At 34.7% G+C, this 15433-nt stretch overlaps 1 protein-coding gene across 1 annotated transcript in view; it reads left to right on the forward strand.

The window, feature by feature from the left end:
- The window catches only part of adarb2 (adenosine deaminase RNA specific B2 (inactive)), a 188110-nt gene that overhangs the window by 78593 nt on the left and 94084 nt on the right, over window positions 1–15433 (forward strand). The window lies entirely within an intron of this gene.

The raw sequence follows: 15433 nt of genomic DNA on the forward strand, positions 1-15433 counted from the left end.
GTGATTCCTTTTATTGTATTTATTTATTTTTTTCTCTTTGGAGCTTGACAGCTGTCGCCACTTTAACTGTTGTATAGACTCGAGCTGCAGAAAGATTACTACGGACTTCTCATTTTGTGTTCTGCATTCAAAATAACAGCATATGGGTTTGGTGAATTTTCATTTTTGGGTAAACTATTCCCTTAAATGCTACAAATGTACTTACAAATCAGTCAACTTCTTTGCATTGCAACATCTGTAATTCTCCAGTCATCTGTAACCAAATGCTTTGGAATGGTTGGCACAATAAATTTGCTCACACCGAACACTGTACGATGGACAACAATAGGCCTCTTGACGTAATTGAAAAGCTAAATGTAAAAGTGCAGAATAGAAGCTAATGAAACCGCTCCTTAAAAATGTGTCCTTTCAGTGGTGCTGTCATATTTCAATTTAAAACACAATGCAAAGCAATATTAGGTTCCAATGAGGCATAATAGAGAACAGGACCTGAGGTTACAATCAAATTCCGAACACCGACCATGATGGAAAGTTTGAACAAGCAGCCATTATTTACCAAATAATAAAAAGACGTTCGCCATTATGAACTATTTTTCCTATTATTTCTATGCCACTGTGGTAATGTACTATGAAGGTTGCACTTTAGCATTACCATAATTAAAATGGACGCCTGAGGCATTGTGAGTGAGCTGTAATAGATCATATCATATTGTGTCGGAGATGCAAGGACACAGATCGTTGGCTACCGAGGATGAAGTCAAGTGATTGGGAAAAATATTGCATTTATTGCTACAGTTAGTTGCTAGAAATGAAGTCTTGGTTCCACAAATAGCTACCTAATGCTACCATTTTGTTGTTGTTTGTTTTCCCCAGAAAATGAAAAGGTTTAGTTGGTTATTTTGTGTTTGTCATTGCTGTAGCTGTTAAAAAAAAAAAAAATCTCCTCATAATCTTTTTTAATTAAACACACTATTACTAGAGAGTTTCTCTGAACAGTGGGTGAGTTTTTGAAGGCGTGAAAACTCCAGCCATGGCCTGAAAGTATAAAAGCGTTTGACTGACAGCTGGATCACACGGTATTGATTGAATCTTGCACCCAGTCTGTGTCTCTGCCTCTCTGTGTTTTAGCTGAGCTTTGTTTGTTTGGTTTCGTTTGGCAATTCTCTTTGGTTATTACAACACGTGGAGCCCAAGTTATTGCCTGGTTTGAGCGAGATTGACAATCCAACCATCATAGTTAATCCTACCTGTAGATGCCAGTTCATAGATTTAAACTAATAATTTAACATGATATTATGGCCAAGACTTATTTAAACTTAAATGTCAACACTTATAATGCCAAAATGGGTATATGGCTGTATTGCTTGTGACAGAAAAATACTTAATACACTATACTAAAGGCAGACTATGTAAGATTTTTTAATAAAATATCCAAAAACCATTAGAACAGTGTTATATATTTTGCTGACTTGTGTACTTACATTATCCCAAAAATTCTGAAGAATGTTTAAATCCAGAGAAATAAGACATTTGAACTAGTGTAATGAACCATAGTATAATTTGTCACCTGCATTAAGTCATACACCCTCGATTTTCTGGTTTAATATTGTAGAAAACATGGAAACCCCAAAGGCACTGTAATATGTTATGCATGTTATTAGACAGGTGACGAACGCACAGAGTAGCATTATAACAGAACTTTCAACACACTCAAATGTATCTAGAATTATAAAACAGCACTGCTTTTCCTGCATACACATGACCGGAAGAAGTGGAAGCGGTCGACTGTGGCATAATAAAAGCTCTGCTGCTTTCAAGCTTCTCTCGCGCTCATCCTTCATTAGCAATCGCTCCAGCATCCTCGTTTCACTTCCACGACTTTCAGCCACACCCTGCTTCATACTACAGTGACCTTAATAAGTCTTTAATACATTAGCTCATCCATAGACATGATTTTTTCCGTCAGATTACATCGGCTGTGGGGATGAAGACAGCAATCATGGTGTCCTCAAACTACGCCTTTGTTTTGTGGTTTGTTTTGAATATGCACCCTCTAGCAGCAAAAACGTACATATTGTGCCTTTAAAGGAACACTCCACTTTTTAAAAAAAAATAGGCTCATTGTCCGGCTCCCCTAGAATCAAAAATCTATCAAAATATTGAATAAAGTGTACCAGGTAACAATACATATAATAAAATGACATGTCTAATTCCAATTGTCATTTTTTTCCCCTTTGTGTTAAAAAAAAAAAAAAAAACAGTGTGACTTTATGAAGTCAGCAAATGTCTTTTAAATCATATCTCATTTATCTGGTTTATTAAAATGTGTGACTTATTATTATTGCTAAGGCTGATTATTGCTAAGGCACAGCTTGCATTCTATGGCTACTAACAAAATTTATGTCTACTTCACACTTTGCATAAATTTACAAAATTACAGCTTGATTACTGACTGACTGGTTATTTATTGTGATTTTTCTTGGGTTCTTAACATCTCTCATATTGCATTCTTAAGTCTCCATTATGATGTGTTTTCATATTTTTAAAATTGAAAGGACTTGTAAAAGTAAAAGTAACCTAAAACCTAAAAGTAGCTAAAATAGTGAATGTAGGCATGTTAAAACATTTCCGGACTGTTTTATTGTAACAAAAAAAGATGAAATCCTCTAGTTAAATAAAAACCAACTGCTGGGGAAAAAAAGTGCCCATAATTGAAGGAACACCCAATTTCAGTAATTCCAACATGAGATGATTAGCGTTATTTCTTAACAAAGTCAACTGATTTTAAACAACTTCCTTTCAGACATATTAGCATGAATTCTGATTGTGCCGTTTCATAAGCAGAGTTCCTGTTGACTTTAGTTGGCGTTATTTTCCCACAGTATTGATGAGTCATTGTCCAAAGCCTCCGTAAATTCCAGTTAAATGTGGAGCGAGGGAGGGGGGAGTTTGGCTGCGGATCGGAGAGCGGCTGCTATTAGCCGTTAATTCTAAAACAAATTATGCAATTAGCTCCCCCATTAGAATGTAGGCCATGCAAGAGGTCGACGCAACCTTCACTTGATCTACTCCTCAGTCGAGACGAGAAGAGAAAAAAAAAAAAAAAAAAGATGAAAAAAGGCCCATTATATGCGAGAATGTTAGCCCTCAGTACAGCGGATCTCAATAACTCCATACCCACTGCCTTTTATTTATAGGATTTTCCATAATGAAGTTTCAGTGGTATTCGTGTCTTAAACAAAGAGGCAAATTGTCTGCTCGTCTGAGATAATATTGTCAAGGGAACCAGGCTGTGAATTTCTTCAGTCGGCCCCTGAGAGGAGAGGTGGGGATTTCAAGGTGTTTGTGAGAAGACCACTCTCAATAAACTGTGTATTAATTACAAAATATAAACCATTACCTCAGTGGAAACTCTTTGTCTTCAATTATGTCATCTTGTTATTTGTTCTCGTGATTCAATTTCTGAACAGCAAAGGCTCTGAGTGTTTTAATGTTTTCATTTCCTGGAGTTCAAGCGTCTGTTTGCTTATCCTCATGTGAAACACAGACAAAAAGTCATGTTGTAATTATAGCTCTATTCCAAATCCTAGTGAGCTGCATCACTTTTAAATCTAACCGATACTGAACTTCGTAAGTGACTGATTTGGAGCATTTTACACAGACAGCCACTTTCTGAACGTGCGTCAAACAAATGAACTTGCTTAGAGTTTGGTGTTAGCATGTTGCTTACCTAACAGCTTGATGCTATAATACACTTCATTTTAATAATTATGAACTATTATTATTTATCATTTACATTATTTATTAAAAAAAAAAAAAAAATGATCCTTAAAAGGTTTCCTTGAAGGCACATAATCGTATACTGTTTAAAATGGCATACTGCCATACACTGTAAAAACAATTTGTTGAGTCAACTTAAAATAATTTGTAACCTGGCTGCCTTAAAATTTTAAGTTCAGTCAACTCAAAAAAAGTTTATTCAACTTGAAATATTAAATTATAGCAAGTGACAACTTAGATATTTGAGTTGAATCAACTTAAAATTTTGAGGCAGCTGGGTTACTTACCCATCTGTTAAGTTTAGCAAACACAAATATTTTTTGTTGTTACTTAGTACAACTTAACATTTCAAGTTGACTAAACTTATTTTAGTTGACTGAACTTAAAATTTTAAGGCATAAGGGCTACAAATTATTTTAAGCTGACTCAACAAATTGTTTATTTTTTACAGTATACTCCTATTACTATTTCCACAGTATATAGTAAGCATACTATGCACAGTATGACCATGTTACTTTTTTTTCACTCATTGTGATTTTCGCACAGAATTGTATTCAGAAATAAAAAATATTTTAATTTAAATAAAAAAAAAAAAATATAATATATATATATATATATATATATATATATATATATATATATATATATATATATATATATATATATATATATATATATATATATAAAAATCAAGGGTAATAATTGGACAAAATGTGCAAAATATTTACTAAAAACTAAAACTAAAAATTTTCATTAACTGAAATAAAACTAAAATATATTAAAAAAAAAAAAAAAAAAAAAAAAAGAGAAAACAACAACAGCAACTTAAACATTCTAATTCAGATAATTGCCATTGGCATAGCAATCAAGTGCTGGCATTAGTAAAACTAAAACGAAAATAAAAAAATTGAAAATATGCAAATATTAGTTAATAATAATAATAATAATAATAATCATGTATAAATAATCCTGAAATAAAAACTGCAGGCAAATGTTCTGTTCTGAACATTGCAATATTACCTTTTGAAACAATTTTTGTGTCACATATGCAAATCACTAGAGTTTGAAATTGAACTGATGTATAATAAGTTTCGCCAATATTGCTCATTAAGTTTGGATATTTCCTTTTTTTTAATTTTGATATGGTTAATTTTGACATTTCTTGCAACAGTGTTTGTAAGACTGTAGCTCCAAAAACACTTTTAAATGACCACTTTAGAATCAGAGATACGTTATTCTTTTTCCAACAACCTGAACAATGCTTCCATACGGCTTGCTGTGTAAAGGTCTGTTCGATAGGGTTTAAGCCAACATGGCTGGAGTAATGAGCTGGGATGTTATCTGTCCCCACCAGAGAGGTAAATACCACTCTTATCTTGAAATGTTTAGCCACATGTTTAAATCAATGCCAAAAGGGCAGGCATAAAAAACTAAACATGAACACACATACGCAGCACGCTTCCCACAGCCATGTGAAGTCAAAAACTCAGAGTTTAATAGTAATGCCAGGATGCTGCCCACATCAGATCTCAGGGTCCTAAGCAAAAGCGTTTAAGTAGGTTAATGTGTATAGAGAAATTATTCTCAATTCTGGTCCTGAATCTCAGGTCACGTCCTTTCCTTTCCTTTTTCCTTTCCTTTATATTATTAAATAGGAGAGATTGAAGACCACTGGTATAGAGATTAAATGAAGAGTTTACCCCAAAAATTAAAGGTGTAGAGTAATTTAACATTACATCACTTGCTCGCCAATAAATCCTCTGCAGTGAATGGGTGCCGTCAGAACAAGAGTCTGAAACAGCTGATAAAAACATTACAATAATCTACATGACTCCAGTCCATTAAATATAGTTTTGTGAAGTGTCTGTAAAGAGACAAACTAGGGCTGTCAAACGATTAATCATGATTAATCACGTACAAAATAAAAGTTTGAGTTTGTCTAAAACACACAAATTAATGTATATATTTAAGAGAAATGTGTTATGTACACAATAATTTTATTTATATAGAATATAAATTATATTAAAAAAAATTAGAAATACATATAAATATTTCTTAAATGTATACATGAATGTGTTTGTATTTATATATACACAATACTTACATGCAGTACACACACATATATTAGGCAAACTCAAACTTTTATTTTGTATGCGATTAATCGTTTAACAACCCTAAAACAAACCCATCGTTTGAATCTTCTATCCATAATATTGCTTTTTCCAGTGAAAAAGTCATCTCACCTCAATCGATCCGGAGAGAAATATGCACAGATTGGCACCGTTTACAAGCAAAAACACTCAAAACCATTATAAACAAATATGTGGGTGGATTTTGATGTGAGAGAAACTGAGAGAACATTGGGGAAAACTTTATTAGGGATTATGGTTGGCCAGAAGCATTGGTTTACAGTTAAAACGTCTTAATTATGGATCGGTTTACTTTACAAAATGTTAACTGATGGACTGAAGTGGTGTGGATTACTTGTGGATTAGTGTGATGTTTTCATCAGCTGTTTGGATTCTAATTCTGACGGCACCCATTCACTTTAGAGGATCCATTGGGTAAATTTGAGTACATTTTGGGTGAACTATTCTTTTAAGTGTCGAGCGACTCAGAATGGCACCTGGGTTTAAAACCAGAACTAAAATCTGATTTGTTCATAGGGATGTTATTCAAAAACCAACTAGAATGTTATCTTGCTTGGCAAAATACTGTTGATATGGGTTAATATAGGCATTTTTAGCATTTTAAAAATAATCGTTTGTATACAAAAAGAATATAATTAGTCAGTAACCCTTAATAAACCCCAATTTCTCGTATTTTGGCCCTTTGCTTACAGCCACGTGATTATCCAAAGCTCTTTCTAAGACACGGAGCGTGTGAATAGCGGAAGTAATGGTACTGACCTCTCATCGTATTGTTTTGGGTGATAAAATGCCGCCGATAAATGAGACCTAGTAATTGGATTATGATAAAAAGGTTTTCAGATTGCGGAATGAATGGCCATTTGAAATTGCATTAACGTTCCTGACGAGAGGAGAAGGTAATGGTGAAAGCCGTGTCTATTCACACTTTTGTTCTAGCCCCCGAGTCAAAGGGTACGCGTTAAAAGGAGACTTCCCTTGCTTATTGCTAATGTAATTATCTGTGTGACCACTGCATACATGAATTATGCAAAAGTGGCTGAATATTGTAAAAGCAGTTTTAGTGGCCTTTCGGAAACGAAGGAGAACATTACCGCAGAGTCCTTTAGCTCTGGTGACTTCTTTGTACCTCATTATTGTGGCATAAAGGCTTTCATTTGGACCTTATTCTTCTTGTGATGGCCTTTTTCGGCCTTTACAATTTTAGAATTTTTATTAGGCCTGCAATGAAATGACTTGCATGTCTAAATCACTTTCAAATAGTGACTGAGAAAATGTATTGCTGGGATATTTTTAATCATTTTAAACCTTTTCCTTGAGGACAAATCATATTTTGACCCTGATTTATAAAAGGTCAATGTGTATAAAATATGCAAACTGATCTGCTAAATTCATTCATCATACAGATGCACAAAATAGCATATCTTGTGAATGTTTGACCTTTGATTTATTTATTCATTTATTTATGCCACCAAACATTAAACATGTGGAATGGTGTCTAAGCAAGTATTTAGTAAATGTAAAATAAGTATTTCGTAAACAGTCGTGTAACATATGGCACACGCATAAATGTGTGTGTCCAGTTGCACGTAGTATTTATACAATAATTTATTTAATTTAGTTAATACACCCTTAAAGTGCACATGCAATTTCTAAGATTGCACAAGCAAATTACTTTGTAAATCAGATGCATTATGGTATGTGTACTGTGTGGAATTATTACTGATGGACATTTACTTGAATATTCCCTTCAGCTGAAATGGGTTTAGCAGAAGGGGTGTTGTTTCGATTTTATTATTGGCATTATTTACTTGATTTTTGATTACCTATTTGGTGAAACGGCACAGATGTTTCTCCCTCCTCCTCCATCTAAAGGCTGAACAGATGATGTGCTTTCTCAAGCTTGCTTTTTTTTCTACTCTATACAGCTGGAGAGAGAGAAGCCAGACAGAATGAAGAATGGGGTGGACTGTGGAATATACTTGCTCATTTCAATAGCTTTATTTAGATTTAAGTCTGTTTGCTTCATTAATAAGAGATTTAAAATTTAGTTTAGCTGGATGAATGTATGTTGATCTTTTTGGTAAAGTGACAGACTAGTAACATAAATTATCTGCAATAAATATGTGCATGTTTGTATTAACTCTTTTAGTCATTCATTTTAAATAATCTTTAAATAAATCTTTAAATATTCATTTTTTTAAGAATCCACATTTTCAATTTTTGTTATATCTGATACAGTATATGTTGCTTGTTGACTGTGGCACTATTCCAAAATCTAGTTAGCTGCCTACCAAAACAGAATTTAAAGGCATCGTAGGTGTTTTCCATGCTGTTCCAAACACTTTATGCTGCCCTCGAAGACCCGAGATTACTCTTTCCAAAAACTTTAGAAAAAATTCTTTTAGCTCTGCAAAATTTCAAAAATCAGAATGCATAAATGTTACGTTCTTGCCTTTGCCACAAGGGGTGCTATAGTGTATACTTCAAGAGTGTGATTATAAATACGGTGAGGATGTAAAAGCGGACTAGTAAGTTGATGAGTCTACCTGTTCGATGTGATGACATTTAATGTCCTGTCAACATTTAAACACTTTTAGACAATTGTTAGATAGCATTTAGACACTTGTTAGACAGTCAGGACAAGTAAAAGCTTTATTACACGTGTTGGTGAATAAAAAGTGAAAATATTTGAGCTTTTAATAACCACAGACCTCAATTCAGGCATTAAATCAAAAACCCATTGACTTTTGGCAGTGCTAAAATGCTAACTTGTTTTTGGGTTTTGGCCTACAAAATTATAACACATTTAACCTGATGGTGCAGACATTTGCAAATAACTTTATCACTTTCTTAATACTGAAATTTATGCCATAGTAACACAAAAACATGTAAAAGTAAATATTCAAAGATACAACATCATTGTATACAAGTATGCACAGCATAGCATGACATAAGTCGAAAGTCAACAAGTAACTAAAACAATTGACCATTTCACCCATATTTGTATTTTTCTTGTTGTTAGAGTATTGTTAGAACCAGATGCTAACATCAAACTTTGCTGAATTCAACAATAGCTGCGTTTCCATTACCCTTCAAATTGCGCAAATTGTAATTGAAAATATGCCTAATGGAAATGCGCAGTTTTGAAAAAAAAAATTACGCTCTCATTAGATGGTTTTTCAGGCAATTTGAAAAAGAAATATTTTGCAAAACTGCAATGGAAATATTTTCTTCCGCATTTACAGGTCACATGGCGTATGTAGAAAGTCATATGATCATTCTTTAACCTATTATAACCTCCAAGAAACACTTTATTTGTGGCCATTCTCAAATATAAGGGGCTTTCCTTGCTATTAATGCTTAGACCTCTTACACTGAACATGTCTGCGGTGCATTACGGCTCCGACACGGCCACCAGAGCTGATCGCAGCCACTCTAATCAAAGCTTATGTTTATGCTAAATTAAATATAGCCAAAATCCCACCAAAATCCATGGCTTGTATAACAAGAGGAAAAAATTGTTTTAGTCGCATAGCATCGGTTAATGAAAACGCAGTCACTTCGCAGTACTTTTATCGTCATTTATAAAATATCGCTAAAGTTTTGTGCAAATCTGTTATGGAAACATGCCTACTGTTTAATCAATTCCCTCATACACTTCAGTTCTCTTAACAAAAAGTGTTTTTTTTGTTTTTTTTTTTCAGTCAGGATGCTGACACAGAAGACTGCTGTCCATGTAGACAGGGAGTCAGCTAACTATGTTCTGGACCAGAGCTTATATTTAAACTTGGTTTTTTTTCTACTTTTCTGTGTGTATTGTTAACCAAGATTTCCTCTAGGCTGACAACTAGCAGTCCGGCATTTGGAAATTCACCTGTAAACTGCCCGTGGATGTCTACCAACACTAGACATGCTATGTATGCTGCTTGTTATTGGAGATTGGCGTTAAATTACCAAGGTGGCAAGCCAGCAGTGGACCGCCAGAGTCTTGAGGTTGCAAATCAACCCTTAGTTTCCTACCGAATTGTTTTCAGCTTAAGCTTCGGGGAAAGCTCAGCGGTTGCTCAGGTGTTGTTTCAGTTTGCTGGATCCCACACGTACGCCATGCCCTTTTCCTCTGCTACCAGTGTTTGTTCTTCACACTGCTTGCGTTCCATCTGATCCTACCATTAAAACGCTGACCTGAGTGGATGAATAATCACTTGGTGCCAATTATCTTTACACACTGGCAGTTAATATTCACTCCCCTGTCTGCGCTCCTGCATGTTGCTTCCGATAAAAGGCATGTTTGTTTAGCATCTCTGTATATTCACACCTCCATCACCCTCCTCCTCTTACACACAGCTGCGCAAGAGCTGCTCGGCACCCAGAAATGAGCTGCTTTCTACCTGAGCATCTCCTCTAACAAGCGTGTGCTTCTCGAAGCAGCGACCGGGAGTAAGTGAGAAAGAGAAAAAGCTGTAACGTGTTGTTAACAATTACTCAGCGAGTTATCGTGAATCTCATTAGACTCAAGCTGCACCTTTTAACCTTGTTAGCTGTGCTAGAATGAACACTGGCCCCAGAATGCATGTTGGGTAATTAAAGGTGGATCAGGTGGCAGCTAGGCCAAGATCTCTTGAGCTGCAGTCGCAATTGAAATACAGATTGCGCAGTCTGGCTCGTAATAATGATACAGCATCTTTAAACAGGATAAAAATGTGCTATTTTGGGATATTTTTGTTGGATGAGGAAGCGCTTCACTGGAGCCGTTGAAACATGCCGTCGAAACAGGCTTATCTGTGCAAAGGTTAATGAGGAGCGGTGTGGTGTTGGTAAGTAAGACACAACAAAAGCTCTGTCGTTCATATCAGCGAGCGCACATGCCGTAAAAGAGCTGCAGGCATCGCCAGGCACACTGGGAAACACTGATATGATTCCTGTCTCTCCAAAAGCATCTTCAGTTTGCCTAATTACTTTTCTGCTACTCCAAGTATGCTGGTTTATGATGAAGCCGTTATTGTTCCGTGACCGTTCTTGATGATATCCGTGATACGGAATTCAGGCATTTTAAGTGCACGTGAAACGAGTTACGCCGCTTCCTAACCAGCCGCGACATGACTAGTTTACAGCAAAAGCGATTTGTCTGTTTATGCTGAAAGTAAAAATGCTGTGCGATGAAACACAGTTACAGCCAGCAGGAACGTATTTGATGTTTAATACAGTTAGGTTTGGCACTAATGGGATTTCATTGTGGACAAGTCATGACATGTGGCATTGGATTCAATAGCTGCATCCCAACTGTCCCTTTGCAAGAACCCGCCCTCCTTAGTTACTGTTGCTATGTCCAACAAACAATGCTGCTCTCACACTACACATCATGTTCTCACACAGTGAAAAATACATCGCGGAATAGAGGAAAATGACAACACGCCGACAGACAAGACTACTTCTGGTATAAAACAAGGTCTCAGCTTTAAAATTTAGTCATTTTTAAGAAATTCAAACAATAGATACTGTTTTGTGTCTCTTTATTTGTGTCATGACAGATCACTGTATTGCCTTATTAGATCAATCGACAAGTGAACCGATCGTCTTTTCTTATTTACTTAAAGCATGAAATAAACATTAATGAACATCAGACCATATTTTATTTTAACCACGGAAACTCAATACATACAGTAACTCTCCTGTCTGATTTGTTTGTCAGACAAAATGGCGGATTCGACATTATGATTTGTCAGTTCACCAATTCAGGGGCTGCATCCTTTGAAGGGCGCAAAGGTCAGACTAAGCGTTGTTAAATGGGACATCTAGCCCACAGAGGATTGCTCCTGTTGCCTAGCAGCTGTGACAGCTGCCGTTGATGAGCGACTACGTTTAGATGGACATCAGTAGTCTAATTATTTATCTTATTCTAAATAAGAATATTCCTTTCATGTTCCCGTTTTACATGTTATGGTACATAGACCGATTAATGGCACACGTCATTACGTCCCCACACAAGGGCATCTGACTTTCACTCTACAATTTTACATATCAACATATAATTGGTCTTCGTTATGGTGTCTCATACAGTTTTGGGTGTTTCATTGTTAATTTTACAAAAGCTTCAAGTGCAGTTAATTATTTGTCATGTTATCTGTGTAAACAGATGATGGCGTTGCCGTCAAACAGTTGATCACTGCCATGTGTGTATCCTGTTGCAAAATGCGGTGCAAAGTCCTACATGTCTATAATGCACTTGGATAATGTGACTAAAATCCACAATTGTCTTAATTTGATTTGTGTTTACTTCGAGTATGACTATAGCCAGATTACGGTAATCAAAAATCTCTGTTTACATGGTCGATTCTTAATCAGAGTATTGTCTTAATCATGTTAAAATTGGAATATTGTTGTCTATGTAAACGTACTGACTGATGTTTTACTCGACTTATATTCAACCAGTTATATTCCAGGGGCAAGCCTCTCCTCAAAAAATTGAATGAGACAAAAATTCATAGTACAAAAATAAAACAATGCCAGCATTACAAAATATAACATTAAAAGAGGAATAAATTCCTTGTTTTTCTAAAAAAAAAAAAAAAAAAAAAAAAAAAAAAAAAAGTCCAACAGTGACACCAGCAGGTGATGTTACAATGGTAATCCGTGTCTCTCTCGTGTCCCAGAGCCTTTTGAGTTTTAACAGACCCCCTAAAGTGTGTGGTGAGTTTGGTGGGGGGTAATTGTGAATGAATGGGGGAAAGTCACATGAGAGGAGGCAATGCCTCCATTGCAGTATGATTGGATGTGACTGGTTATGTTTGGCTGTGATTGGTTCATGTGATAAATCCCGCCTCTTTTGTTTGTGCACATTCCGCATTTTTGAATCATTCTGAATGAAGATTATAATGGCGTAAATGGGAAGACTAATTTAAAAAAAAAAAAAAAAAAAAAAAAAACAGCTCAAAAATTTAAATAAAAAATATATAAATATATATATATATATATATAATATATTATATATATATATATATATATATATATATATATATATATATATTTTAAGTAATGTTTATTTAACAAAGAAATTGTGACTGGGACATGAATTTACATTTGATTTAAAAACAAAATAAAATGAAATAAATAAATAAAACTAAATAATAAAAAAAATAAAAAAAACTTTGAGGACTTTGTGATGCTGGACCACAAAACCAGTCATAAGTAGCACAGGTATATTTGCAGTAAAACCCAGCAATTCATTGTATGGATCAAAATTATGATTTTTTTTGCCAAAAAAAAAAAAAAATTGTGAAAGGCAATTTTTCTCAATATTAAAATAATAATAATAATAATAATAAAATAAAATAAAAATAAATAAAATAAAATATTTTATTTATTTTTATTTATTTATTTTTATTCTTTCTTTATTTTTTTTTTTCACGCCCTCAGATTCCCAAGCATTATCCAGATTCCCATATTTGGTACAATTATTTGAAAATATGGAATGGCAAGGGTGCCAATATTTTTGGCCATGACTGTACTGCAATTTTACAATACCATATATTTGTATGCAAATTAGCTGGTTTTATTGTACGTGAAAAATTAAACATAATTATAAAAAGAATCTGCTTTCAATAATAGACGTACATCTGTTACGTCCACCATGATGACACTCTCCAAACTCACCATGATACCGTTCATGTGCATTAAATTTGTGGTGTTTACTCATTTGTTAGATTTTAGGCTAGTTGTAGTATACTTCTAAAAATTATTTATAAGCTTTCTCTTTTGTCAAAATGAAATTATCATATTCCATCATTGTTTAACTTTTTTATTTATTTATTTATTTATTGTCTAATAAAATGGTTTTTAGATTTAGAATGCTCCTCCCCCAATACCGCCTGCCCCTGTTCAGCATTAGCAACTAATGAAAATAGTCTATTAAAACGGCTGGTAAAAGTTATAAATATGTCCCCACTTCCTGTTTCAGTAGTAAATGCATCAGCACAACACTACTACTATAAAAGAGACATTGAGTTATTCCTTCACATAAGGTATAACTGCTGCAGGGACCATGAGATCGTTGTTTATATGTTGCTGTTAAGAGTGAGTGAGAGAACTGTGGGTAATACATTTGTGGTATACATTTATATAGAAAGGAAATCATTGTTTTTTCTCTTAGACTGTATGTTAGGTTATCATTTTTAGGAGATCATGACTTGGAAATAACAATCCAACTCAAATTAAACCGTGAAGCTAAAAGTGGATCCTGAATTATCTGGGCGAGGGAAGTGGGCTGTGGTTTGTCATACAGTCAGAAGAACTATATTGAGTTTGGGAAGGGTGAAATTAGAGTCATATGTGTCACAGGCAGGGACAGATTGCTGTAGCCCAAGCGTGTTGTCGGGTGTTTTTCATGCTTGGCAGTTGCCTGTGTTGCGGCGGCCAGCAGGCGAGAGCTGAACGCTAATTGAAGCGGAGGAAGTGGTGTGCTCAGGGGCCATGCCTCAGTCCCCAGCACCTCCATTGCTCCGCTCCCCTTGGGGGCGTGAAATTGTTTTGTGTGTCCCTGTCATTGCAGAGCTGGAAGCACCGCAACTACGCACACATACATACTCATTTACACAATTATAAGCGCGGTGTCATATGCCTACCAGGCATACACGGCTATCTGCCTTTGAGACTAGGCATAGCCCATTATGTGCACCGAGGGTGGGTAATATTGTCCTTTTTATCACCTTTAATTGAGCCGTGTGAAATGGGAGACTTCAGTATGTGAGCAGAATCAAGGTTAGAGCAATTATTAACAATTAGCCCTTTTCGATCAACTGATTCTGCTTTTTCACACTTAAAGAGTAATAAAGCCGACTGAGCCCTTTTGAAAATGTACCTGATTTGATTTAAAATGTTGTGTGTGTATATATACTTAAAATGGTACATTATTTCACATTTATGTATATACTTGTATGCATATATTTAAATTATATATTTATGCACTTTTTTTTTTTTAATTGGTTCTTCTATTCAGCAAGGACATAGTCTATTCATCAGAAGTGACTGTAAAGATGGATTCAAAATAAAAATGTATTTTAAATAAATTCTGTTCTTAACTATTCATCAAATAATACAGAAATAAAATATTACAGTTCCTTAACCACAAAACTGTTTTGAACATATTTTTTTTTCTTGAGTAACAAATCAGCATATTAGAATGATTTCTGAAGGATCATGTGACTGAAGACTAGAGTAATTGTGCTGAAAATTCAGCTTTGCATAACAGAAATAAACGGGTACAATATTCGTATAAAGGTTTGTTTTTTTTTTTTTTTTTTTTTAATGTCTTAGTGAGCATAAGAAACTTAAACAAATAAATAATCTTGCCAACCTTAAACTTTTGAACAGTTATTTCGATGTGTGTGTGTGTGTGCATAAATATAGTATCCTTGAAAGTTCATTAAACATATATAAGTACATACTGTATATCTCATAGGTTACTGCAGGAAAAACGGGCTTTTAGAATTATTCATAGCGTTGCTGCT

Source organism: Labeo rohita, chromosome 24, assembly GCF_022985175.1.
Source record: "Labeo rohita strain BAU-BD-2019 chromosome 24, IGBB_LRoh.1.0, whole genome shotgun sequence".
NCBI classification, from domain to species: domain Eukaryota; kingdom Metazoa; phylum Chordata; class Actinopteri; order Cypriniformes; family Cyprinidae; genus Labeo; species Labeo rohita.